Below are 26,258 nucleotides of genomic sequence, written 5' to 3'. Positions count from 1 at the left end.
ATCCCATGGCCCTAAGGCTGCTTCTAATAGCTCTCTGTTTTCCTCTACCAGTGTGAATCCATGTCTCCTCTTTGTACACATTGAGAGCCTTCTGGAGGAAACTGGGACTCCCTGCTGAGGTTGCCATGTCTCTGTTCTTCCAGAGAGAGTGGCTCCTACCTTGGGGTCCTATCACCTGATAGCAGCTCCCAGACCTCTGAATGCATCAACTCCATAGGCTCAGGGTGTCTCCCTCCCCAAATCCGTTCTTGTGCCCTAAACTCCACTTCTGACCCTAGTGGCAGAGTCAGGGGAGGTTGTTAGACCAGTCAGTGGTTCCCCAAATCAACTGCATATAACAACCATTGGGGCACATGCATAAAGATACAGATAACTAAGCAAACCTTAGCCTCTACTGAATTTAGCTGTCTGGTAAAGACCAAGGGATATGCATTTTTAAAAAGGTTTTCTGGATGATTCCTATTAGTTGGACACTGGGCCACCAGTTGCCATTTGGGACTCATTGGACCATATTACTCCTAAGGTCGGACAGCTTCTTCACCCTAGTTGCTCTAGAATGGGATAGAATATACTCTCCCTTCTCTCCCATGCCATCCACTCAGAATTCACTGTTGCCAAGACATAGCAACTGTGTTCTGTCCTCAGAGATGAGGCCCAACCACTCTTCAGGGGAACCAGGTAAAGCAACCGAGTTATTCGTGAATGTCACATTTTGTGTCATATTGTGGTTTTCATCTTTCTGCTGGTGGGTCTCAGGCTGTAAAGAACGGAGTTTTCACTATGCCCTGTGAGAAGTTTAATTAAAGTTTCCCAACAAAGACTTTGCCTTCTGCTATAGCCCATGGGCATATCCGCACTGGAAATTAATGGGAGGTCTAGAAAAACCATAGGTGTTGATGAGAAATGCACCACCGTCCTCCATCAGGTTTTACATAATGATAATGATTTTAGGATGTCTAAGATGGGTGTTGTTTTTGTAGGGGGTGGGAATGGCAGGATTTGGGCAAGAGGACTTGGATACTATTCAGCGTCTGTTTGCATCCGAACATCACTGACCCCTTACTGAAAAGTGAGGCTGCAGCACTGGCAGCGAATGCTGAGTCACTGTTCGAGCTGTGCAACCTCATTGCTGGAAAGCTCTGGGCCAGCTGCTTGGCTTCTCCAGCCTTTGATGGGCCCATCTGTAAGGCTCCCCTGAATGAAGTCTAAGGGCAGCATCCGTGTCGACAGAACAGTTCCCGGCCAATCCTGTGCCCTCATCTGCCCCAGGACCCTGTGTGCCTCTTTCACAGGGGTGGTGCACATTCTCCATTCAGAACCAGCATTCAGTAGCTCCTCTTGGGTTCTCAACAGCGAAATGTGAACTCGAGCTCATGGATGCCTACCTATTTCTTGTCATCCACAGGAAGGATGTTTTTACCCCAGCAAAGCACTGACAGAGAGTACCCAGCTTCTCCTCTCCTCTCTCCTGCAAAACAAAACAAAACAAAACAAAGGAAAGAACCACCTGCACACCACCCCTTAAACCAAAAGCTATCCTAAAAGTTCCTTCTTCCAGGGGTAATATTTTTCATTTTTCTGTTTGATGGTGGGACATGGTGTATTGAGAGGGGTGGGACATTCTCTGAACACTCTTCTGTGATGGGCAGGAATGACTGAACATGTGATCCGTCTGAAGGGCTCAATGGTGGGACATGAGAGCTGGGGCCAGCCATTCATTAAAGAGCACCTGGGCCTGACTCATGCGCAGGAAGCACCGCAAACTTCTTGGTTTCCACTGGCGACCTGCCATCCAGCACTGCTGCGCTCCAGCCCCACAGCAGCCCCCACAGCATGCACAGCGAGGCTGCCCTCAAAACTGCAGCCATTCTCCCCAGATGTGGTCCAGAAAATGGCCCGGACATTGCTCCACTTATAGGGGCATGCATCCGGGTAAGAGGGGACATGCCCAGCCACACGGCTTTGGCACTTCTCGGTCTCAGAGGCCCTTTTCCTTTTCCAGTTTTCCTCTCTCTGCCCTCTCTGGGCATCTCATCAGATGCACGGGGAAGGTGGAAAGGACAGAGGCATTCTTACCAAAACCTTTTGCTTCTTCTAGGTTATTCTGAAACCAGCACAGAAAATGACGGCTCAGGGGCTACCTTTCTAGTTAGCCATGAGCAGTTCTCCTAGAAGTGCTCATTTTATTATTAAATAAACATTTGAGCTGTGTTGAAATTGGCACAAACTGCAGGAGGGACTACTCGGCTTGGAGGAATCTGCTAGTTTTTTTTTTTTTTTTTTTCCTAATTGATCTAAGGGTGACACCAGACATGTATATTTTTATTCCTTTTTCTTCTGCGTGTAGAATAAATAACAGATTGTGATTCCCTGATTAAAGCTGAGACCTGGGCAGAAGGAGAAAGTGCTCAGGTCAGTACTGTCGAGACCTGTAAGGAGGGAAAGATTCCAGACACTGCTCATGCCTCAAAGAAGTGACCTTTTGCTATAAATTAATCATTTGGAGATCGTATTTCTCATGTACTTTACTCACAGGAGGAATTGATTAGAAGCTGAAATTAATTGCAAACTGGGATTAACCATTTGCTTTTATACCACGGGTAAAATTTATTTTTTAGCTGTACTTGCCTTAATGCCTTTATGCCAAGGTTTTTCTTTACTGTACTGCTAATTCCAGGAAATTCCCTGCAGTGAATGGACATGTCTGCCAACTCAGTTACTCAAAAAACATGAGCCTGAAAGGCAATAAACTAAACACTGCCTGGATTAGCAGAGCTGGCCAGAGCAGAAGATGTTGAATTCTTCATCTGAAACGGATTGGATTGCTCTGGAGGGTTATTCACAGTGCCTGAAAGGAAAGAAAACACTGAGGGGACTCAGCTCACATCTGGTTTAACCTGAAGCAACAAGGCAAGGTGGTCACCCCGGAATGCATACACTTTTTGGCTGCCTCATTGTTGAGAGTCTTATGCCCTCTGCACTGGCCAACACTAGTTGAAATACTGTGGGATGCTCTGTAGGCTGCCCTCCAAGGCAAGGTCCAAGAAAACATTACTGAGCATATCAGAAAGAGTGCAAGGTTCTGTGGGAAACTCTGCGTCAATTTCTGTCCTTAAGGAGCTCCTGGTTTGAAGGTAAATCACAGTATGAAAGTGTTGTCAATGCTAAGTAGCATGAGGGAGGCTCAGAGAAAGCCTCAGGGGCTTTCTTCAGAGGAGGAGTGGTCACTTCCCCCCAGGGTAGCAGGGTTGGGGGAGCAGCCAGCTTTGCCGAGAAGGGGCTTTGGTAATTGCTGTCTCCTCTGACCTCCCACAGCCCACCGTTTGCTCCTCTGTTAGAGTGCTCAGCAGGCCGGACTGCAATTGTCTGCTTATGTGCCTGTCTCTCCAATTAGCCTTTGAGCCCTGACAGGGCAAGGGGCACGCTTTGTTCATCTCCCTATTCCCAGGGCCAGACCCAGTCTCTGCACAGAGAAAGGCCTCAGGAAAGCTTTGCTGAAGTGAACGGGGAAAGCAAAGCTACTTCTGAAACAGCAGCACTTTGGATTTGTCTACAGGAAAGAGGTGATTCATTCCAGCCACAGCAGAGGGGGTCGGAGATATCTGTGCAGGGCCTGTGCCCTCTCACCAGCTGCACTGTGAGCTCCCTTTGGGAGGACCGCACCCCTCTTGTCTCTGTATTACCTAAGATCCCATCCTTGTGCTTACCCAGTTCAGGAGCTCACCAACATGAGTACCAAGCTCATGAGATCCCTTCTTTTTCCACAAATTCATAGAAACACAGAGAAAGCACAACCCCAGACTACTTTTAATACAGAGACAACACCTCAGAGATTACTTGCTGTTATAAGGATAAAAAAGGTAACTTTACAACGGAAGGATCAGGCTGTCATTGCCTTAACCCAGGCATCAATCTTAGCACCCCTAATAATGGGACTACCAGACCTTATGTGTCTCCTAATGTGATGCAGTAAGAAACACAGCATCTGCTGTGAGATATTCCTGCAAAAAATCAAGCCACTAAAACTGATTTTTGATTTTCAGAAAATATGTGGACAGATGATTAAGTTAAACAATCACGAAGAAATAATCAGACAAAGCTAGAACACCGGACAATCTACAACACACCTGGCCTGGTTTCCACAAAAAGTCAGTGCCATAGGGATAGTTCTAGATTAACAAAGAATAAAAAGACATAAAAAAATGCAGTGTGTAATTTTTTACAGAATCCTGACCTTTTTTTTTTTTTTTTTTTTTTTGAATCCTGACTTTTTTAAAAAGCAGCTATAAAATATAATTTGGAAACAATTTGTGAAATTTGAATAATGCTTGACAATAGGTTGACTTTCTTAAGTATAAAAATGGTATTATGTTTATGTAGGAGAATGACCTTATTTTTAGGAGATGCAAACTGAAGGAATTGGAGGCAAGATGCCATAGTGACTGCAACTTATTTTGAAATGGTTCAGAAAACTAATAGATAAAGTAAATGTGGCCAAAAAACCTCAACAAAACAACAAAAAAACACTTTTATTTTTATTTATTTATTTAATTTTTGTTGCAATTTTTTTTTATTGGTTAAGAATATTTGTGAGGAATATTCATGAGATACAAAGCTGATTGTCACCACTCATGCCCAAGATGTGATGGCCAGATCCATACTGGCAGCATGCCCATTACCACAAATTGCCATTATACCCCATGTCTCCCACCCACTTATCCCCGCCCTCCCTCCCCTTCCCCCTTGCCCCACTCCACTTTGTATCCCTAGGTATGTTCTCTCCCTCTGCAAGTCCAATGCACCACTATGGTCTCTCTTTCCTTCCTTCTTTCTCTCTTAGCTCCCACTTATGAGTGAGGACATGCGGTATTTATTCCTCTGTGCTTTGCTTGTTTCACTCAACATGTTCCTCCAGTTTCATCCATGTTGTTGCAAATGACAGTATTTCATTATTTTCTGTGACAGAGTAGTATTCCATGGTGTATATATACCACAGTTTTCTTATCCACTCATCCATTGATGGACATTTAGGTTGGTTCCATGTCTTGGCTATTGTGAACAGAGCTGCGATGAGCATGGGAGTGCAGGTATCCCTTCAACATGATGATTTCCATTCCTCTGGGTATATACCCAGAAGTGGGATTGCTGGATTGTATGGAAGATCGATCTGTAGTTGTTTGGGAAACCTCCATACTGTTTTCCATAGTGATTGTACTAATTTACAGTACCACCAACAGTACAGGAGTGTTCCCTTCTCTCCACAGCCTCACCAGCATTTGTTATTCACCATCATTTTGATTATAGCTACTCTAACTGGGGTGAGGAGATTTCTTAATGTGGTTTTAATTTGTATTTCCCTGATGACTAGTGATGTTGAGCATATTTTCATGTACCTGTTGGCTATTTGTATGTCTTCCTTTGAAAAATGTTTATTCAGTTCCTTTGCCCATTTTTTAATTGGGTTATTTGTTTTATTACTGTGTAATTGCTTGAGTTCCTTGTATATTATGGATATTAATCCCTCGTTGGATGCATAGTTAGTAAAAATTTTCTCCCACTGTGTAGGTTGTTGAAAAAAAAAACACTTTTAAATTTAGGGTATGAGTATTTGGATATTTATTATACTATTCTCTCTGTTTTTCTAAAAAAAATAATTTCTTAAAAATAAAGCAAATAGAATATATTGCCAAACTCCAAACAAAACAAAACAAAACAAAGCACACACACACAGAAAACTCCAGGCACCCTAAATATAAAGAAATAATAAAGTCAGAGTAATCAATATAAGTTAGTCCTGGGGTAGCCCTTAGGGAATGTGAACCTGATACAGGTCCTAGGGGCTCAACTCTGGGTCCCAGACATAGAGAAGAGATGTTAAGAAGACATGTCCATGTTAGGCAGGGGATTTAGAACTGAGTCGCTTGCATGAAGGCCAGAGCCTTGATGAATCCCTCCTCTTCACAGACTAGAAAAAACTCAGTCATCCCAGAGAAGGAGTAAGGACTCCATGAGAAATGTCTCTCACCAGAAATCCCACACTTTTCATGGATACAAGGTCGAATTTACACTACTTGCACTGGAGAGGAATCACAAGTCAAGACATTGTAAAAGTTGGTCTAGAGCCGTTAAAACCTGGGGCCTGTCTGCAGTGACTATTTCGGAAACCAGAGCACATTGTCCTCCAACAAAAAAACAACCCTCACTAAATATGGCCTCACCCTAAAATAAAAAATTAAAAATTACATGAGAAAATGAACCTTTCTGAGGGAGAATCGGTAGACAGAAGAACTATCACTCCAAAATCTTGGAATAACAGGATAATAGATAGATAATAGAATAATAATAGAATAATTTCTTTTTAATAAATATAATTTCTTTATAGAATAGAATAATAATAATAATTTCTTTTCTGATTAGAAAGAAACTGTAAAGCAACTGTGTTTAAAATAATTACAGAGATAAAAAGAAACCATAGTGAAAGAACAGGACAATGTGATCAAAGAAGAGTTAAAAAAGAACACTAGTTCTTCTCAAAATGAAAAATGTAGTTATTAAATTTAAAAACTCAGTGGATGAGATGGCAGATGGAACACTGCTGAAGAAAGAAACGGTGAACTGAAAGATAGAGCTAATGAAATCACCCAGAATGCAGGACAGAGATATAAAGAAATGGGGAATTTCAAAGTTGCATTAAGAAATTTAGAGAATGGACTAAGAAGAGCAAACATATCTAATAGGATATGCAGGAGGAGAAGATATAGACAATGAGAGAGAGAGGCAATATTTGAAGTGATAAAGGTCAATGATGAAAATAAAATACGAGTCCTCAGATGGACAAATCACACTGAGTCCTGAGCAGGATAAAAACAAATTTACTCCTACACACATTATGATGAAATGTCAGGACACTGAAGAGAAAGAAAAAAATCTTAAAAGCTTCCAGAGAGCAAAAAATAAATATTACAGTCAAAGAAATGACAATTAAACTGAAGACAGACTTTTCATCAAAAAATAGATGCTAAAAGAATGACAGGTGAATATCTTCTATGTACTCATGGCAAAAATTGCCAACCTTAAGTTCCATACCCTATTAAATTATCATTCAGAAGCAGAGCAAAATAAAGACGTTGTCAAGCAAATAAAGCCTCAATAAAATTAGCAAATCAAATCCAGCAATATGTTAAAATGATAATGCATTATGACCAAGTGGGGCTTATCTCAGGAGTGGAAGACTGGTTCAACATTAAAAAATCAACTAATGTAATTTACCGCATTAGCTAGATAAAAGAGAAAAGTAATATGATCATCTCAGTAAGTTCAGAGAAAGCATTTGGAAAATTCAACCTGTATTCACTATTAAAAAAAAAAAAAAACTAAAAGCAAAATACAGAAAAGCTTCAGCGTACCATGAATAGAGAGAATATCCTCAGTCTGATAAAGCCTGTATATTCAGAATTGACAACAAACACCAGACTTAATGGTGAAACACTGAATGCTTTCCCTTTGAGATCAGGAACAAGGCAAGGAAGGATGTCCATCCTCGCCATTTTCATTCAATATTGCACTGGAGGTCTTAGTGCAAAATGGCAAGAAAAAGAAAGAAAAACATAAAGAGTAGAAAAGTTAAATTGTTTTTATCCGTAGGCAACATGACTATATAACATAAAAATTTCCAAGGCATCTAAAAATACTCAATGAAAATAATAAATGAATTTAGCAAAGTCAACACACAAAATTCTAGCAACAGACAATACATAATATACTTGCAACAAACAATTGGATAAGAAATTTTAAAAAATACCATTTACAATAGCATCAAAAACCATAAAATACTCAGGAATAAATTTAACAAAGAAATATGCCATTCTTCCACTTGAAACTACAAAACATTGCAGAGAAAAATTAAAGAAAATCTAAATAAATGGAGAAATATCTGATGTTCATGGATTGGAAGACTAAATATTAAGATACTGTTTTTCCTCAATTTGATCTATAAATCCAACACCAGCCTAACCAAAATCTCAGAAGACTTTTCTTTTGCAGAATTTAACAAATATTCTAAAATGCATAAAAAAATACAAAAACCTTACAACAGTCAGACAAATAAAGACTGAATTTACTATTCATTCTTTCATTTAATGTTTATTAATTGAGGATACAGTATGTACCAGGTTGTTCCATGCCGTGGACATGAAAGATTGCAACGAAGACATAGATATTTAAACTTAAGCAAAGAAATTAAACTTAAGAAGAAGGAGTGGGATGCAAGAAGCAATAATGGGCAATAAGCTGGTAAACATCAGGACAAGTATGCAAACTAACAGCAAATGAAAACTAATTGTTTTGCATTCATTTATAAGATGCTACAATTGGGCAAGTCCAGAAATAGATGGGTCATTTTTAAGGATGGAAGCCCACAAAGGACTTCTGGTCTAGTAGAGAAGAGAAAGGAAACAGAGAAGTCCAATGGAGGTGTCCTGTTAGACATCTACATGGGGCATAGAGAACACATAGTAGAAGAGTCTGTGCCACCTGGGAGGGTACATTCACGAGAGACTTAATGGGGAAGGTCATGCTTCAGTACACTTAGGGGACCACGAATTGTTTGACTATAATCGGAGCATCAGGTTTGATGGTGGTGAAGGCAGGACAAAAGATGAGTTTTCTGTACCAGGACAAGGTGTTTGGACTTTAGCCTTTAGCCTGAAAAGGCTGCCTTGACTGCCTGCTTTGAGATAAGGGTGGTGATTATTATTCCAACCTCTGGAATTCAAAACAATAGTTAGCATTCACACATTCCTTTACAGTTTACAAAGCCTTCTATAGATAGTCTCTTACTTGATCTTCACAGCAACCCTGTGAGGTATAGATTCCCCTTTTCACACTAAATAGAGATTCAACAAAGTTAGAGGACTTGGTCAAGAACATGTCATTTGTAAGGAGATGATCTGGCCCTAGACTTTGGTATTTTGGACTCCCAGTGCAGTGCACTGTCTGTATATTAAGCTCTGCCTTCCAGCCCAACACTTGCTCCAGGTAAGTGACAGGCTGAATTAGCAAGAATGTGTGGAGGTCTGCTTCTGTTCTGAAGAAGTCTACAGCTGAAGAATTTATGACGTCTTTAGTGGTAATAATCTTTTTAGTGTTCCTGGAGGTCAGTATGTTCTCCCTTATGTCTCATCAAAGCGAGGACTGCTTCGCTAAAAGCTTGTTTCCTCTTATTTGATTTTTCATTATTAAAGGAAATACCTTGATCAGGATCCTCTTTGTAATGTCCCGATCCATCCATCTGACTGCAAGAAAAATGGACTGTAGTTGTTCTCAAGTGGATAGTTAATCTTTCTATATCAATGTCCTTCTTCCTTTTAATCTGTACTCTTACTGACTCTTTTGTCATCTGTACTCTTTTACTGACTCCCTTGTCACCTTTCTCCAGGTTTGATACTTGACATGTTCTTTCTTGGAACAATTTCTGCACATTAATCTATCACTAAATATTTCTGAAACACCTACGCTGTGCTTAACACTTCACATTCCTAAAAGCAGCAATTGACTTAGTATTAAGTGGTCGTAAGTTTTAGAAAAGTGATAGCAGACATGCCACCACACACTCTACATCAATTCCATGAGTGGGTGGAAACCGCTTGTCAAAGTGGGGTTCCTAAATTGGACAAAGTTGGGTCTTAGGTAAATGGACAGCAATGCACTGTGTATGATTTCCCTGCTGTATAATCAAAGACTCACAGTCATTTCTACTTGTAAATTTAATTTCTTACAAAGGTCAGGAGTATCTCATCTTGCAGTAAAATTGATCACTTTTCCTCCTCCCATCCACGCTAGTTGCCTTTGTTAGTTTCCCTGTTTTGGGGGAAAGATGAGTGCCATCCTTCTCCCAATCCGGGACACTTACAATCTTCAGGTCATCCTTTCCCCGCTCCTTTCATCCTTCTTTCCTTTTCTCACTCTCGGCTTCCTTCTTCCCCTTCTTCTTTCCTTTGGCTCATTCACTCATCACACGCTCATTAGGCAATGTATTCCAGGTGCAGGGAGCACAGAGGTGAATCAGACAGGGCTCCTGCCCTTAATTTGCTCTCAGTCTGTAGGACAAACAAACAAATAAATAGACAGTAACAACACGATATGGTAACGCTATGATAGGGGAAAGAAGAAGGAGCTTGTGGAAAGCAGAGTAAGGGTCAAGGGAGACGTGGGGGCCAGGGGTCCCACAAATCATGACAGCTTTCCACTGACTCCTCAGAGGAAGAGCAAGCACTGCAGTCATCAACAACACTTTGCCCCACTTCAGCAAGTGTTTATCAGTGCCTCCTTCGCTTCCCACGTGGGAGCTACCAAGGTGAATAAGGCAGCGTTCTGGCCCTCTCAGGGCTCATAATCTACTGAGGGAGACCAACACGGACACAAATAACTGGGATCCCTGGCAGACTGTGAGAAGGGAAGTCAACAGAGATACAACAAATGATGTGTTATGGAAACCCAAGGAAAGCAGAGGTTTATTCCTAGTGGAGGGATATGAGAAGCCCATAGCCCATAAGATTCTTTTGATATTGAAATGCATTTTTCCACAATTTAGCAGAGACTTGAAGAAATGAAGACATGTGCTTGATTTGAGAAAGCCTCTCTTGGTCCCTTTAGTGCAATACTGTTCTTTACTTTATCTCCTGCTGTCACCTACTCACTCCAGCCTACACATAGAAGTCGGCTAAACTGTGGGAATTGAGGGCCACTTCTCACAGTGGCCCCTGTTGGGGGGAACTGGGTGAGTGTGAAGGTGACTCTTAGGGTAGTGGAAGCCTTGTTACATGGAGAATCTTTGGAATGGAACTTCTTGCTCTGTCACTTGTCTGTCAAATAGCACCTTAGTTTCTTGTCATCGTCTTATCCCTGTGGTGGACCCCAGGGACAGATGCTTGTCTAGGTCAGATGCATGGCAGCAGGCAACTAGCATGGTGCAAGGCAGTATGGCACAGCTGTCAAGAATGAACTTTAGAGTGCCACAAAACTGGGCTCAAATTCTAGCTCCATCCCTTGCCGGCTGTGTGGCCTTGGGTAAGTTAGTTGACCTCTCTGTGACTTGGTTTCCTCACCCGCCAAATGGGGATATTAGTGTCTCCCTTACGCAGTAGTTGGAGAATTTGTTGAGACATGCATGCAAAATCCTTAGCAGAGTGCTTAATAGTATATGCAAACTAGTGTTATCATTATCAGAATCATTCAAGACTTGGGCTGCAGCTGCCTGAGTTTTTACTTACTCAATTTTCACATTGTCCAGAGACAGTCAGCAGAACTTTTCTGCACACTCCCCTCCTCGTGGTCCACATATTCTCCCTGCACAATCTCTCTCATCTGCTTTCATGGTTTCAACTGCCATCTATACGCTGGTGATTCTCAGATCTTTATTTTCATCCTAGACCTCTCTCCTGAGAACCCAGATCCACATACTCAGCTGTCTTCTGCTCATCTTAATTCATATGTCCCTTAAGCACCTCATCCTCATGTGAAGAAACCTTAACCCTCCTCGAGGAGTTTTAGTTACTAGGGGAAGCCTCACTTTTTACAGAGGCAATTAAGGGAGACTGCAAGGAGGAAGCAGAATATGAGTCGAGTCTTCAAATAAGGGTATGATTTAATTTAGACTTGGTGAGAGGAGAGGGAAACCATTCAAGGGTAAGGCAAGCGCACAGAGGCAAGAAAGCTTCAGGATACACAGTGGAGAGCCAGGTTTGGTTAAGTATCTTCAGATCTTCCTTCTTGGTGTTCTATTTCACTCTTTAGGAAATACCCAGCTCCTGCTGACTTTCTCCACATCTGGATGTCTGACAGCTGCAGATAATCATAGGCTGGTGCTGGGATGTCTGGCCCAAGCTGGAATGAATGAGTTCCTCACCAACTATGCTTCATGGTGTAAGGAACTCCTGGGCCATGTTCAACCATGGGCCACACTGCCGTTACTCCCTCCCTGGTCTGATAGTATCAAGATGAATAGAGAGGCCATGTCTCCATTGAGAGCCTCAGAAAGCTGCTGAATCTCGTCAGGGACCATGGAATAACTGAGTGACTGCAATACCATCCACTAACAGCACTCAATAGCCCTTGCTGATGTCAGGATCCATTTTGGAAGAACTAACGTGGCAATTGGGTTTTACTTCATTAAAAGCACCTCATCTATAAAGTGAAGGACAGAAAACCTTAGTGGTAACCACAATTGTTTACCTCTTGGTGACTAAGTACCAAAGTTGCCCAGACTGTTACACTGATGGTGATGGTCTCAGACACCATGGCAAAAAATTGATCTTAGTAGCACATGCACAATTAGCCATTTTTGAACTCAATCTACCACCTATTATTTTGTAAAGAACTGACTTGGGACCAGCCTGGAAGTGATTGCTGGCCAGTTGGTTGGTGGGATGAACTTGTGATGCTTAGGAGTACATTGCTGCTACACATACAGATACGATACAGAGGCTAAGAAAGGCCATAACATTTCTTCCAAGGGGAGAAGACTCGTCCTTTCACTGTTGGATGAATACACAACAAATGACTCTAATCCTCCCCCTGCACCTCCCCATACCAGTGATCCCCCGAGGCTAAAGTTAGTGACTCCAGGGGATGCAAACTCCCTTCCATTGGAGAGTTCAACCCTAGGTTGGATAAGCTCCTTAGCAGGGGACTCAAGCTTCTGAACATTTAAAGGGTGTGACTTTTTGTTAACTAAGACTGTAGAGTTCTGTGAATACATTAGTTTCTAACAATGAATGGCACGCTTGTGAAAAACCTTAAAATTATGCTCTTAGGCAACAAAGAAGATATGCCTCTTCTAAACAGGGCCACCTGTACATTGATTATTAGTTCGTTTTCCTTCAGGTCCAGACACTAATTAAAATAGGGCTTCTGGGAGCAATTAGACAAGTGGAAGAATTCTTGTGTGGCTTAGGCCTTAAGTCCTTTGGGATCTTACTTCTTTGGCCTTTTCTTTTTAATATTGTGTGCTTGTTTGTGCCCTTTTTATTTGGCTGAAGATGGGAGCAAGTGGGAGCCAGGCAGGCAGCTCATCCCCCAGGAGCAGGAAATTAGAAGATTGGGTGTTGGCTTTAGGATTAACTGTCCCTTGAGGCCCAGGCTCCCCAATCATTCATCAATCCCCTGGGTATACTGCTGGCCGTCTGCCCAGGATTTCATCCAGAGGCAAAATCTACCTATCCAATAATGAAACCCACCACAGGTTTTCCATCTGTAAACTGGGCATATCCTCTCCAGCTTTGTCATTCTGTGGTTCTATATTTGGAAATGTTTTGTAGGGTTTTAAGTTCCCAGCAGCTGTATGTTTGTGCCTGGCTATACTGCAAATCTTGAAATATGCCTGTCTTATATCCCAGCTGGTGGATGCTATTCCTCGGCAAATCAGTCTGCTTATCTCCTCCCTTCCTACCATTTTCTCACCCTCACCGCCTTCTTTCCTTACTTAATCCTTCTTTCTTTGTTTCCTTCTTTTCTTTCTTTCTTTCTCTCTTTCTTTCTTTGTGTCTCTCTCTCTCTCTCCCCCCTTTCTTTCCCTTCCTTACTTCCTTCCATCAGTATTTCCATTGTATGTCAATAATTTCTTCCCTATTTTAATTCCGTGCATGCAGGCTACAGTTCTCTTAAACCATGGTATAAGAAAATTATCTTAGGAGTTTATTGACAACATTTACCTTTAATAAAGTACATAAGAAGGAGAGTCCTGAATCCTTCAAGGAAATCCCCCTAACTGATTGAGGGCTGGGTGAATGCAGGCTATGATTGCTTGACTTACACCAATGCATATAACTTTTTAACCATGCCTCATATATTTTTTACCCACCTTTCTGTATTTGTCACCCTTTTATTTTTTTGCCCATGCTTCAGTATGGATATTTTCTTATAACTTATCTTCCAGCTTACTGACCTTCTTTTCACTATCTCTATTTGCTGCTAAATCTATATATTAAGCCTTTAATTTTCAGTTATCATATCTTTCAGTACTAAAATCTCCATTTAATTCTTCTATATGGTTCTCAGTTTTCTGCTGATAAGTATTAATCACGGTTATTTTAAAGTCAGTGTCTGATATCTCTGAAAACTGTATCTTGTATGGGTCAGTTTCTATTACTTTTTGCTTTTGGTTTTTGGTCATGTGATTTTGTCTCCTGGTATGATTAGTATTTCTTTTTATTGAATTCTAGACATTGTTTATCAATATATAAAGAGATAATCTGAGGAGCTGAAGAAAGAATTTACTTTGCCTTCTCACAGGTAGGATGGGGAGGAGCAGATCTGCTCCATGTTGGGACCTGATTGCCAGTGTTTGTCTTTCCAACCCCAAAAGACTATGGAAATCCTGCTCACCCACCAGCCTCTTAGGCACTGCTTGGAATTGGCAAAAACCTTGAGGGGAAAAGCCATGCCAAATGTCAGGCTCACCTCTCTGTGTCTCCCTTCTCTCTGGCATCTTGGTCTCAAGTCCTTGCTGAGTTGGTAGTTCCCTAGTGTCTTCAAACCAATTTTTTTCCCCAAATTTTGTTCAGTTATTCTAGTTGTTCTCAGCAAAAAGGCTGGTCTGCAACAAGCTATTCTGGTATCATCAGAAGTGAATATCCTTCTATATTCTTTTGTCTTGACTCTAGAAATCTTTAATAATTTTAGATGCCACAAGAGGTCTTCAGTTCATCTTGTGTATTTTCTGCTGGAGACCTGGAGCCAACCAGTTTTCCAAGGAGCACTGGTATGTATGTATATATCTTCCCATTTTCTTCACACATAAGATTGCCTCATATGCATTCTTCTGCATCTTGTTTTCTTTACTTAGCTATATATTTTCTGTAGATATCATTATATAGCAGTGCGTCAAAGACTTCCTCATTCCTTTTTAGTGCAGGATTATATAGATGGACTTTAGTTTATTTAAGCAGTCCCCTACCAATGAACATTAGGTTGTTTCCAGACTTCTGCTATTACAAATAGTGCTGCAATAAAGAACGTGTACATATATAATTTCATATTTTGTCCATGTATTTTGGGGATAAATTCATAGATGTAGAACTATGGGCTCAAAGGATAAATGAATACGCAATTTTGCTAGTTATTGCCAAATTCTTCCCCTTAGGGGTTGTGCCATTTTTGAACAAACTTTTTAGAAGCCTAAATCTGACCATGTCTCTCCACTGTCAGGAATTCTTCTGTGGCACACAGGGTAAAATCCCAACTCCACATCAAGGGCTAAAAGGCTGGGTCCCACCTGCCTCTGTGTCCTCCCCAGCCTCACACCACTGATCTTTTGAACACCATACCCTTGAGCTTACCTTGTCCTTTCTCTCCCTTGTGCCTTTTTACATACTGGGATGTCTTTCTTCCTTTTCTTTGCTGGCCTCTCACTGACCCTGCAGGATTCAGTTTAGCTATCTTTTATTCTGGAAGGCCTCCCCCAAGCACTGTCCATCTCCATATGTGGCTTGCTTAGGTAGCTCTCCCATCTGCTTTCTCAACTCCCTGGGCTTCCCTGATCACCTGTGTGTATGGCTGTTCAGAAGTCCATCCTCCCCACTGGGCTGTGTCAGCTGGAGAAGGGCCTTGAAGGGTTTCCAGCAGAGCAGTGACATGCTTAAATCTGGGTTTTAAATTTGGGCCTTGGGCCCATGTGTAGACGAAGGACTAGAAGGAGCCAAGAGCAGGAAGCTGCAGACCACTATCCAGCCAAGAAGAGATGAGTGTCTGTTGGAGGAAATGGCGGTGGGGACAGAGAGGAGAAGAAAGGCAACTCAGGATTCATTTTAGAGTCCATATGGACAGATCTTAGTGGTGATTGGATGTGGCAACTGAGAGAGACGGGAGATTTGAGACTGGCTCCATGTTTCCCAGGTTGATCAACTGAAGGAGGGAGAGGAGGAGGAGAAGGAGCCCATTTTTGAGACTAACGAATTCCACTTAAGTTAACACAAGATAAGTTTGAGGTGCCTATGAAATATCCCAGTGCTGATGATAGCTGTTATCTTTAGGCCTATTATGTTCTGTGCCCTTTACACATAATAATAATGTTAATAATGGACATTTACTAAGACCTCTTGGAACTCCAGGAGCCATACATGCCTATCACAGCCACCATTTCTGGTTATCCTGCTATCCATCTGCATTTTACAGTTCTCCACTTGGATATCTAACAGGCATCTCAAATTTAATCTGGCCAAAAGCCAACCTCTCTTTCCTAAGCACATTAGCATGGAGAGGCAGTATAGCATGGGAGTTAAGAACACTGACCTTGGAGTAGATAGCCTGGGTTTGTGTCCTGCCTCTGGTAACTTACCATATGACTTTGACAAATCATTCCCTGTGCCCTCATCTCTCATCTGTAAAACAGGTATGATCATAATCCTACCTACCTCATCAGGTTGTTAGAAGGATTAAATCTATTAATGTTCATAAAGCACTCAAACACTTCCTGGCACAGAAGAAGCACTATACACATGGTCCCTGGTCCCTCAAACCATCTGGACTTACGATGGTTTGACTTTCCATTTCTTGACTTTATGATCAGTTTATCAGGACGTAACTCTGTCATAAAATGAGGAGCATCTGTATATTTTTTCCAATACCCACCCCAAATGTACTCCTTCCTAGGCCATATTCAAAACAAAGTGTAGGTTCTATCCTTGATGCTTCTCTTTTCCTCACCCTACAAATTCCATCCATCAGTGAGTCCTACGGCTGCCTCCAAAACACACCTCAAGTCCAACTCTAGATGCTCTCACTCCTCCACTCCTGAGCCTCCCAACATACTCTCCCTGCGCAGCCACAGGGAACTTTCCAAAGCACCTTGCAAAGAGTACCAGTCTGCTCTTTCCTGCTGTGAGGCCTCCCATGGACCTGCAGGCCGAGGTGTGCCCTCGAGCCCCGCATCCAGCACCGGTCAGACTCCAGCCTTCTTCTCCTGGCCCCCTTTCCACCCCTGACTAACACACACACTACACTGCAGCCACACAGAAACCTGTGCCTGGATACACTCCTGCGAACGTGCCAGATCTTCCCATCTGGAACGTTCTTCCCCGGGTCTCAGCCGGATGAATTAGCAGCACAATAATGTTTTAAAATCCTCACATTTGGCACAGCTTTACAGTTGTTCAGTGAGAAAAGGTAGCGTTAGAGAGAGGCAAGAACTTGCTCAAGTTCCCACAAGAGGTTTTTCCACTTGTTCCCTTACAAAACTTTTCTTGAGCTGTATATCAAGAGCTGCCTTTAGACGTGTGGAAAGTGGAGATGATTCGCAAAGGCGATCCTGCTGTGAAGGACTTTGTACAGCAAATCTGTGAAGACAGAGGCATTGCCATGTGCTTGAACGAGCATCTGAGTGTCCCTACTCATCCCACCCTTTCCCACCTCCCAGCCTTTCCCCATGCACCCTGGTCCTTGCGGTCAGCATGCAGACGAACTGGCCGGCGAGCCGTCCTACTGCTGCTGCTGGGGTGATTTAAGAGCCTGGGTTGTTCCGCCTTCATGATGGCCTTACCCATGGAGCCTCAGCCACGCCTAGCCTTTTGAAGAAGCAGCGTGTGTAGTTCTGTGCCAAGGACTGCAGCGAAGCCAAGCTGGTGGCCACGAGGACCAGGGTGCCCAGAGAGCCCCGGAGCGTCTTACCCAAGCCTGCGCCCTCCAGGCGGTACAGAACGGCTCCGCAGTGCCACCCAGAGGCTGCTAGCGCCAGATGGCGGAGAGAGTTTTGTCTCTGACCGTGGGCTTTGGGGGATTGTTGGGCAATGCCTGATACTTTGGAGGTTTGGAAGTGTGCCGCGATGAGCCATGTTTGGAGAAGGTCGTTTCTGGAGGTATGGCTGTACCCTCATTCTCTTCAGAGTCTGTCCCCCGTAGCTGCCTCCTTGCCCCTGGTGCACACACTTAGGGCCACCATGACCCAGAGAGCACTGGAGAAACCCAGGAACTGCCTCCAAACCTCTAGTCGTGACCAAATGTTCGTAGAAGCAGGAGTGCAAGTCCAGCAACACTCCCAGGCGCCAGAGTTATTCAGTAGATAAAAGACAGCATTCCCAACGAACCAAAGTGGAGGGACCATCAGAGTAGGTTGTTGGGACAGTCAGCTAGCCATTTCCAAAAAGGACGTTTAAATCTTCACTTCACACCATGAGCTCAGTGTCACACCAGAAGAAAATATTGGTTTAAATATTTGTATAGGGTTGGAGTGGGGAAGATATTCTAAATATAGACCCAAACACAGAAACTGTACAGGAAAAAAACTGATAAATTTGACTCAAAGTTTGAAAACATCTGTGCATTAAAAAAAATCATTGACTCACTCAATATGTGGAATCTAAAAAATGTGGCTCTTATAAAAGTAGAGAGTAGAATAATAGGAGAGGCTGGGAGAGGGGCCGCGGGGTAGAAGTGGTGGACTCAGGGGGGTACAAACTATGCTGTCTTCCCTAAGTGAATCATTGCACAGGATATGCATGTATTGAAACAACACACTGTACCCCGCAAATATGTACAAGTAAATATTAAAATAAAAATTAAAAATTAAAAAAATAATAATTAAAAAAAAGAAAAAGAAAGTAAAAAAAAAAAAAAAAAAAAAAAAAAACACTGACAAAGTCAAAAACCAAAATAACATATAAGGAAAATTACCACATGTGTGAAAGACAGCGATTAATATCCTTAATATATAAGAAGCTGTTACCAGTCAGTAGGAAAAAGACAAATACCTCAGTGAGAAGATTGAAAAAATACAAGGACAAGAAACTCATCAAAAGACAAAGAGATTACTAAGAAACATTAAGAAATATTCAGCCTTAGTAGTAATCAAGGGAATGATAATTAAAAGCACTGAGAGATTACATTTTTTCAACTACCAAATGAGCAGATATTTCAAGAGAGCTAATTCCCAGGCCGCGGACACACTGCTGGAGGAGGGGCACTGTCCAGGCTTTTCCCAAAGGCAATTTGTTGTTGGGGAGTAAAAGTCTTAACAAACGGTACACATCCTGGTACCCAGCAGTGTCACTTTGAGGAATTTTTCCTAAGGACATAATGTGTGCAAAGATTTAAATACCCTTCAATGTTCACAGTAGCCTTGATTTTAATAGGGAGGGGCATAAAAAAGGAAATAATCTAAATTAGTATATGACCATTTAAAATGAGAACACAAATTTATTTTCGTCAACTTGGAAAGATGTTCATGCAATATTATCAGGAGAGGAAAGCAAGTGAGAAGAAAATTGTGCATGTAATATCATTTATTTTATGCAAATAAAAATGATGTATGTATTACATGGATAAAAACAGATCAGGTTATGCAACAAAATATTAACAGTGATTGCCTCAAGAGGGTAAGAATTATACGTGGCTTTTTGACTTTTTCCTTTTGGCTTATTTTCTTTTTATTTCAACATAAAAATCTCTACCGGGTCTTTTCTTGCCTTCATTTTTCTTTTACTTCCTTAGATTTATTTTTTAAATTACAAGAATAATACAGGCTTGTTATAAAAAATTCAAACCAGACAGAATTATATAGAGGCTTTCCCTCTCACCACCCAGTTCCCCAGGGAGGACCGCTGTGAACAGGTTGGTATATATATTTTCCAGACATTTGTATGCACATATAAACATATATGCATGTGTATATTTTAAAATAAATTGTATCACACTATATACACTGCGCTGTAACTTGCTTTTTTCACTAAACAGTATCTCATGGACATCTTTCCATGTCAATACATAGAGATCTACCTAATTTTTTTTAAAAGGTATGCTTTTCTACAGCTGCATATTATTACCTTGTACAAATATACCCAAATCTTTATATTCTGATTGCTCTACAACGAGTATGTATTACTTGTGTGATGGAAATATAATAAAATGTTTTCTTGAAAAAAATAAAAAAAAATAAAGAAGGAGAAAGGAAGACAAGGAGGGAGAGGATGTCATTTGTCCCCCTTCACTTTCCTGCGGATTTGGGGTTTCTTCTACTTGGGTATAGCTTTGATTCTATAGAGCTGTCAGGGTTTGATGAGGTCCAGGAAAAAGACTCACTTACTCCATGATTAAAGAAAAGAAGTTCAGACCTTGGAATTTCTGGTGGGCTTGTCCAGTCCAGATTCCCAGGTTGAGAGGCCAGCATCAGAGCAGAAGTTCTATCTGGGATTCCAGTGACATTTAGAGAGGAAAACAACAATAAAACTAGAAGCAAAATCAATCATAACAATAATCACAGCCATGAAGCAAACCTCCTTCTTTATTTTTAAAAATTTTCACGTGTATTTATTAACAAGTTGTATTTCTTCTGTTTTTTTTTTTTTCTCTTTTTGCCCAGCTTTATAGAGGTATAATTAACAAATAAAATTGTGTAAATTTAAGGTGTACAACATGATTATTTGATATATGTATATACTGTGAAATGATTAGCACAATCAAATTAGTTATCATATCCATTATTTCATAGTTACCTTGTGTGTGTATGTGTGTGTTTGTGTGTGTGTGTGGTGAGAACATTTAAAATCTAATCTCTTAGCAAATTTCATTTATACATCTTCTTTATCCATTCATCTGCCAGCAGACACTTAGATTCTCTGTCTGTCTTGGCTATTGTGACTAATGCTGCAATTAACATGGGGACGCAGTTACCTCTTTGAAATACATGTCTTATTTCCTTTGGATATATACCCAGATGCGGTACTGCTGGATCATATGATAGCTCTATTTTTAAACTTTTTGAGGATGCTCCATGCTATTTTCTCTAATGGCTGTATCAATTTACATTCTCACCAACAGTGCACAAGGGTTTCTTTTTCTCCACATCCTTACCAACACTCATTATCTCTTGTCTTTTTAATAATAGTTATCCTAATAGGTATGGGGTGATATGTCATTGTGGTTTGATTTGCATTTCAGTGATTATTAGTGATGTTGAGCACTTTTTCATGTACCTATTGGGCATCTGTATGTCTTTTTTTGAAAAATGTCTCTTCATTTTTTAATCAGATTATTTGTGTGTTTTTTTTGCTGTTGAGTTGTACGAGTTCTGAATATATTTTGGATATTAACACTTTATGAGATATGTGGTTTGAAAATATTTTCTCCCATTCCATAGGGGGCTTTTTCGTTTTGTTGATTGTTTTCTTTGCTGTTCAGAAGCTTTTTGGTTTGATGTAGTCCTGCTTGTATATTTTTGCTCTTGTTGTTTGTGTTTTTGGCATCATATCCAAAAAATCATTGCCAAGATCGATGTCAAGGAGCTTTTCCCCTATGTTTTCTTCTAGGAATTTTATGGTTTCAGGTCTCACATTTAGTTGTTTAACCCATTACAAGTTAATTTTTGTGAGTGGTGTAACATAGGGGTCCAATTTCTTTCTTTTGCATGTTGACATTCAGTTTTACAGTACCATTTACTGAAGAGACTATTTTTCTCCATTGTGTATTCCTGGCACCCTTGTCAAATATTAGTTGGCCATGTATGTGTGGGCTTATTTCTGGGCTTTAGATTCTATTCCATTGGTCTATGTGTCTGTTTTTATGCAAGTACCATATTGTTTTGATTATTATAACTGTGTAATATACTTCAAAATCAGGGAGTGTGATGCCTCCAGCTTAATTCTTCTTTCTCAAGATTGCTTTGGCTATTCAGGATCTTTTGGGGTTCCATTTGAATTTCAGAATTTTTTTTTCTATTTCTGTGAAAATGCCATTGGAAAATGCCATAGGGATTGCATTGAATCTGTAGATTGTTTTGGGTAATATGGACATTTTAACAACATTAATTCTTTAAATCCATGAACACTGGATATCTTTCCATTTATTCATGTCTTTCTCAATATCTTTCCTCAATGTCTTATAGTTTTCACTATACAGATCTTTCACCTCCTTGGTTAAGTTTATTTCTAAGTATTTTTAACCTACCTTTTGATCTCTTGCCCAGGACAAGGACAAAACCTCCCCCAAACAACCTTCTACCCCACCTGAACAACCTGCTCTCTGGTATGACCACCCTAAGCTTGCTTTAAATTGGTCCAGTTTGCCTGCCTTCTTTTACAGATGAAGAAAAGGAGGCCCAGAGAGGGAAAGGGCCAAGGCCAAGGCCAACAGAGAGTCAATTACAGAGATGGGCACAGGACCCAGCAAATCTGATTCCCGATTTGCTGATACCTTTCCTTTTCTTCCCTTTCCTTCCTTTTTTTCCTTTTGTCTATTTACCAAGACTATTTCAGGAATAAAACTTATTTTTCCATCATAAAATATACACATATTAATTGTACAAAATGTGGACAGTAAACATAAAAATAGAAGGAAAAGAAATACACAATTTACCACCTTTATGTGGCAGAATTTTACCCCTTGTCTCTGTTGCTCCTGTCTGTCATTAGTATTTCAGTCATTTTTCTTGGTTTCAGGGCCACCGAGCATTTCCCTACTTATTTCCAGCATGTCTATGTGTGTGTCCTCTCACACCTGTGGATTCAGAGAAGACAGGAGCACACTGCAGTGTGTGCAGCTCATCATCTTTAAGTCAGAAGTTTGACTCATTATCTTTCCACTGCAGCCCCCAGCCAGAGTTCATCTCAGGAACTGGACACTTTGTTGTCAAGAGATTTGTGGCTCAATTTTGGCCCCAAGTGTCATATCGAAACATTGGGCAGTTTAGTTTTATCTCACAAGTTCTGCTTAATTTTGGACTTAGGTCTGTGGGTATGAGCTCCAAAACAGAATAGCTCCTATGTGGAGGAGTTATAAGTGCATCTAGAAAGCTTTCCACTTCAGCGTCTTCGCAGCTTCAGTAAAAGGGAGAGCTTCCCACTGTTGTGGTGTCCTGGGACCTCCTGAAGTTGCACCGAGTTTTTTGCCCAGCGGGCAGGGTAGGCACTGCCATTTTAGAGATTAGGATTACTTGGATTCAATGGGTGGCTCATGGCTGTAAAGCATTCAGAACAGTCCCTGCTCATCGTAAGCACTCTAAGTGTTTGTTAAATAAAATAACCAAGTTGCTACATCAAACAGATGCCACCACCAATGTGCCCAAGGTTTGAGACACCAAGTTCCATAAAAATAAACAGTGTTCTACTTGTTTGCTTTTTGCTGAGTCAGAATCCTGCACAACTGTTTACCTTGAAATACTGGTAAGCTCGTTGAAACAGTTGCAGATGACTCCTAGCAACCAGAAGTGGTGGCTTGGGGACAGAATATCTTCCTGTGATGGACCCGCCCAGAAAATGAATAGCCTGGACGCAGCTCATGTCCCCCCATCTGCAATCATCTCTGTTGCTGACAGGTGCCCAGATAGCCTGGGCAAAGAGTATGCCCCTGGAAATGCAGATTGTTGGGAAAGTCACACCGAACAACTCTGTGTCATGTTATACGTCACTCAGGTGATCCCTGGGAGTGAGCTGCCTTCCTGTTTTATAACAGCAAAGCCACTTTACTTACATGGGAAAGATGCCAGACATAATTCCCAGTAAAAATAAGAGGCCCCATTTGGGAAAAGAAGGAAGCCTAGAAAGAAAGCTTACACTGTTGGCCTCAAGATTGCACTGAAGAAAAATGTCTTCAAAGGAAACTGTCCGTAGGGAATTTTTAAAAGGAGATGGCAGTTAGACTGTAAAACATAAAGGACAGAACTGAATTACTAGCCAAAAGACACCCCCCTCAAATTAGAGGAAGTGCATGGAGTGCTGCACTTTGGCTGACTGGCTGCGTTGTGTGACTTTCCACTGTGTGCCAGGCACTGCCTCAGCTGTGATCTCAGTTCATCCCTTTGGCAGCATGGCCCACTAGAAAGAGCAGCAGATTGGGGGTCTCATCTGCATCTTTCTGTGGTGAGAGAGAAGGTAGGGCAGGAGATGAAGGCTCCTACCCCGCATGATTTCAAGGACCGGGAGCTTCAAGGTAAGAATAAAGGCTGACTGCAACAAAGCTTTGGTACTGAAAAAAAAAAAAAAAATACCTATCTTTTTTCAATTAAAAAAAAGAGAGAGAATGAAAGAAAGAGAACGAATTGGAGATGATTGCAATTCTATGTGACTAGGTATTACAGTGCTTCAGAACCAGATAAGCACTCGGAGAGAGATTATACAGAAAAGAACAGCTTTTGAGTACAAAATTGAGGCAGTTTTTATGCGAAAATATTCACTGGGCTTTTCAGAGACTAATCACCCCTACTTTGCAAAATTATTTCCCTTCCATTATCTCATTTGATGCTCACAGCAGCCCTGTGAGGGACGAAGGATAGGTCTGATTATCCTCATTTGGGAGGTGAGCAAATTGCGGCTGTTCCTGCCAAAGCAACAGCAAAAGAAGAAGGCCACAGAGCTGAACCTGAACCCAGGGTTTGGCTCTCCAGACGGCTGGGTTTTCTAACTCCCCCAGGAAGTCTGCCTTTCCCGCCCCCCAGAGTTCAGCTCAGAGATGAGCATGCCGGCAGTAAGAAGCACTGGGATTAAGGCGCTGGGAACGCGCCATGGGTGGTGGGGAGAAGGAGGGTACTTTGTCCCGGTGCCAGAAGACCCCATCGAGTGCCCCCTACCCAGGGTTGACTCTGCACTTCCACTGTATCAATTCCAGGGGCAGATAGGCTCTATTACTCTGCTCATTTCACAGAGGAGAATGCAGAGGCACAGGGAGGTTAGGTAGGTACCTCGCCTAAGGTCACACACCTAGCAAGTTGAAGAGATTTGAACCCAGCTGGTCTGATTCCAGAATGTCTTCTACAAATCTCTTTGTTCTATTGCCTGCTGGCTAGACCTGTTTGGTACTGATGAATTCACAAAGCAGTTAGCTGCATCTATTGCAATTCTCTCATTTGAGATGGGCCATTATTCCAACCCACCCAGTGATGGTTGGGAAATTGCTTCTGAAAACTTGAATCCTGCCGATTGTTGGAAAATTGCTCGAGTCAGTCCAACATAAATTCCTCCAACCGGTTTCCTCTGAGAGGGTATCACAAAGATTAAAATAAAAGAACCCTAAAGGGGAGACCAAAATGGGCAAGGGGGGGTGCCACCTGTGCAGCTGCCCCAGTCCGGTCTTTTGTTCCTCCCAAGATCTGTCCTCCCTTATATCCTAAGGAGGGTATTCATTTTTGTCTATCGAGGGAACTAGTTCCTTATACAGAAGATTTGGGGATGGGGAACGAATGGATTTTGTCCACTTTTTTCCTCTGTGCGACTTGCAAGGAGTGCCTAAGCAAGACACAGACACCTTGTTCCTTAGTAAATAAGACAGCGTGGTTGCCCTCTAGCTTTTCCTTCTTTAAGCCACCGGAAGAACCCGGAGGCGCTGGGGGGAGGGGGGCGCGAGGGAGGGGCTGAGCCTGGAGGAGCCTGCAGAGGGGCCCCGCCCTCGCCGCCTTCTCAGGCCCAGGCGGGCGCTGAGGCTCCACCAGCTCTGCACTCGCTCAGAGCTCGGTAGTCCCGCCCGAGGCCTCGTCCGGGCTTGTTGGAAAGCACAGCACTCTTCCTGATGCAGGCATGAGCAAAGGGCCCGGAGGTCTCCAAGTGACTCTCTTCGGCTGGGAGAGGTGAAGGAGGGCTCAGAGCCGGTCAGACAAATGAGCCCCCGCCACCTCACCGCGGTCGCCCTCCCGGCCACAGCCCTCGCAGTGCACCTGCCTTCCACGATGGCTGTCCCTTTCTACAATCAGGGCCAGGACAGGGAAGCCAGTCAGGGGCGGAAGAGGCCTCTTAAAGGATCTTTTCCGCTTGTAAGAGTAATGTATACACATTGCAAATTGTAAAATCACCAGAAAGAGTAAAGTGTGAAATTAGAATCACCCCTCATCCTCCCAGTCATTGTGAGCCGTTGTCAACGTTTTGTTGCATATGTACATTATATCTACATACATCTATATGTAAAATAAATATACTGGGGTTTTTACAAAATGGGATAGCACTCACTATCCAGCTTGGATGTAGATTTTTTAAACAGCATTTATTGAGAATTTCCCAATATCATTCAATAGTCCTTTAAAACATGGATTAAAACAGCTCCATTGTATGAAAGTGCCAAATTAATGAAACTGTTCCCATATTACAGCACATTTAGGTCCTTTCCAAGCTTTCACTGTTATTAGTATTGTAGGCAGACTAAGTGAATAAAGAAAGGATTAAGCTGCAACTGTCGCAGTATACGTTCTTAGTTCTTAAGGTTGTTTTGCAGGAAGCAGCAACCAGACCAGTGGAGTGTCTGGGGCTGAAGACCTGAACTTTGGCGAACTTTGCTTATTATAATGCTACATT

Source organism: Cynocephalus volans, chromosome X (assembly GCF_027409185.1).
Source record: "Cynocephalus volans isolate mCynVol1 chromosome X, mCynVol1.pri, whole genome shotgun sequence".
In the NCBI taxonomy this organism is placed as follows: domain Eukaryota; kingdom Metazoa; phylum Chordata; class Mammalia; order Dermoptera; family Cynocephalidae; genus Cynocephalus; species Cynocephalus volans.
This window is presented reverse-complemented; position numbering follows the sequence as displayed.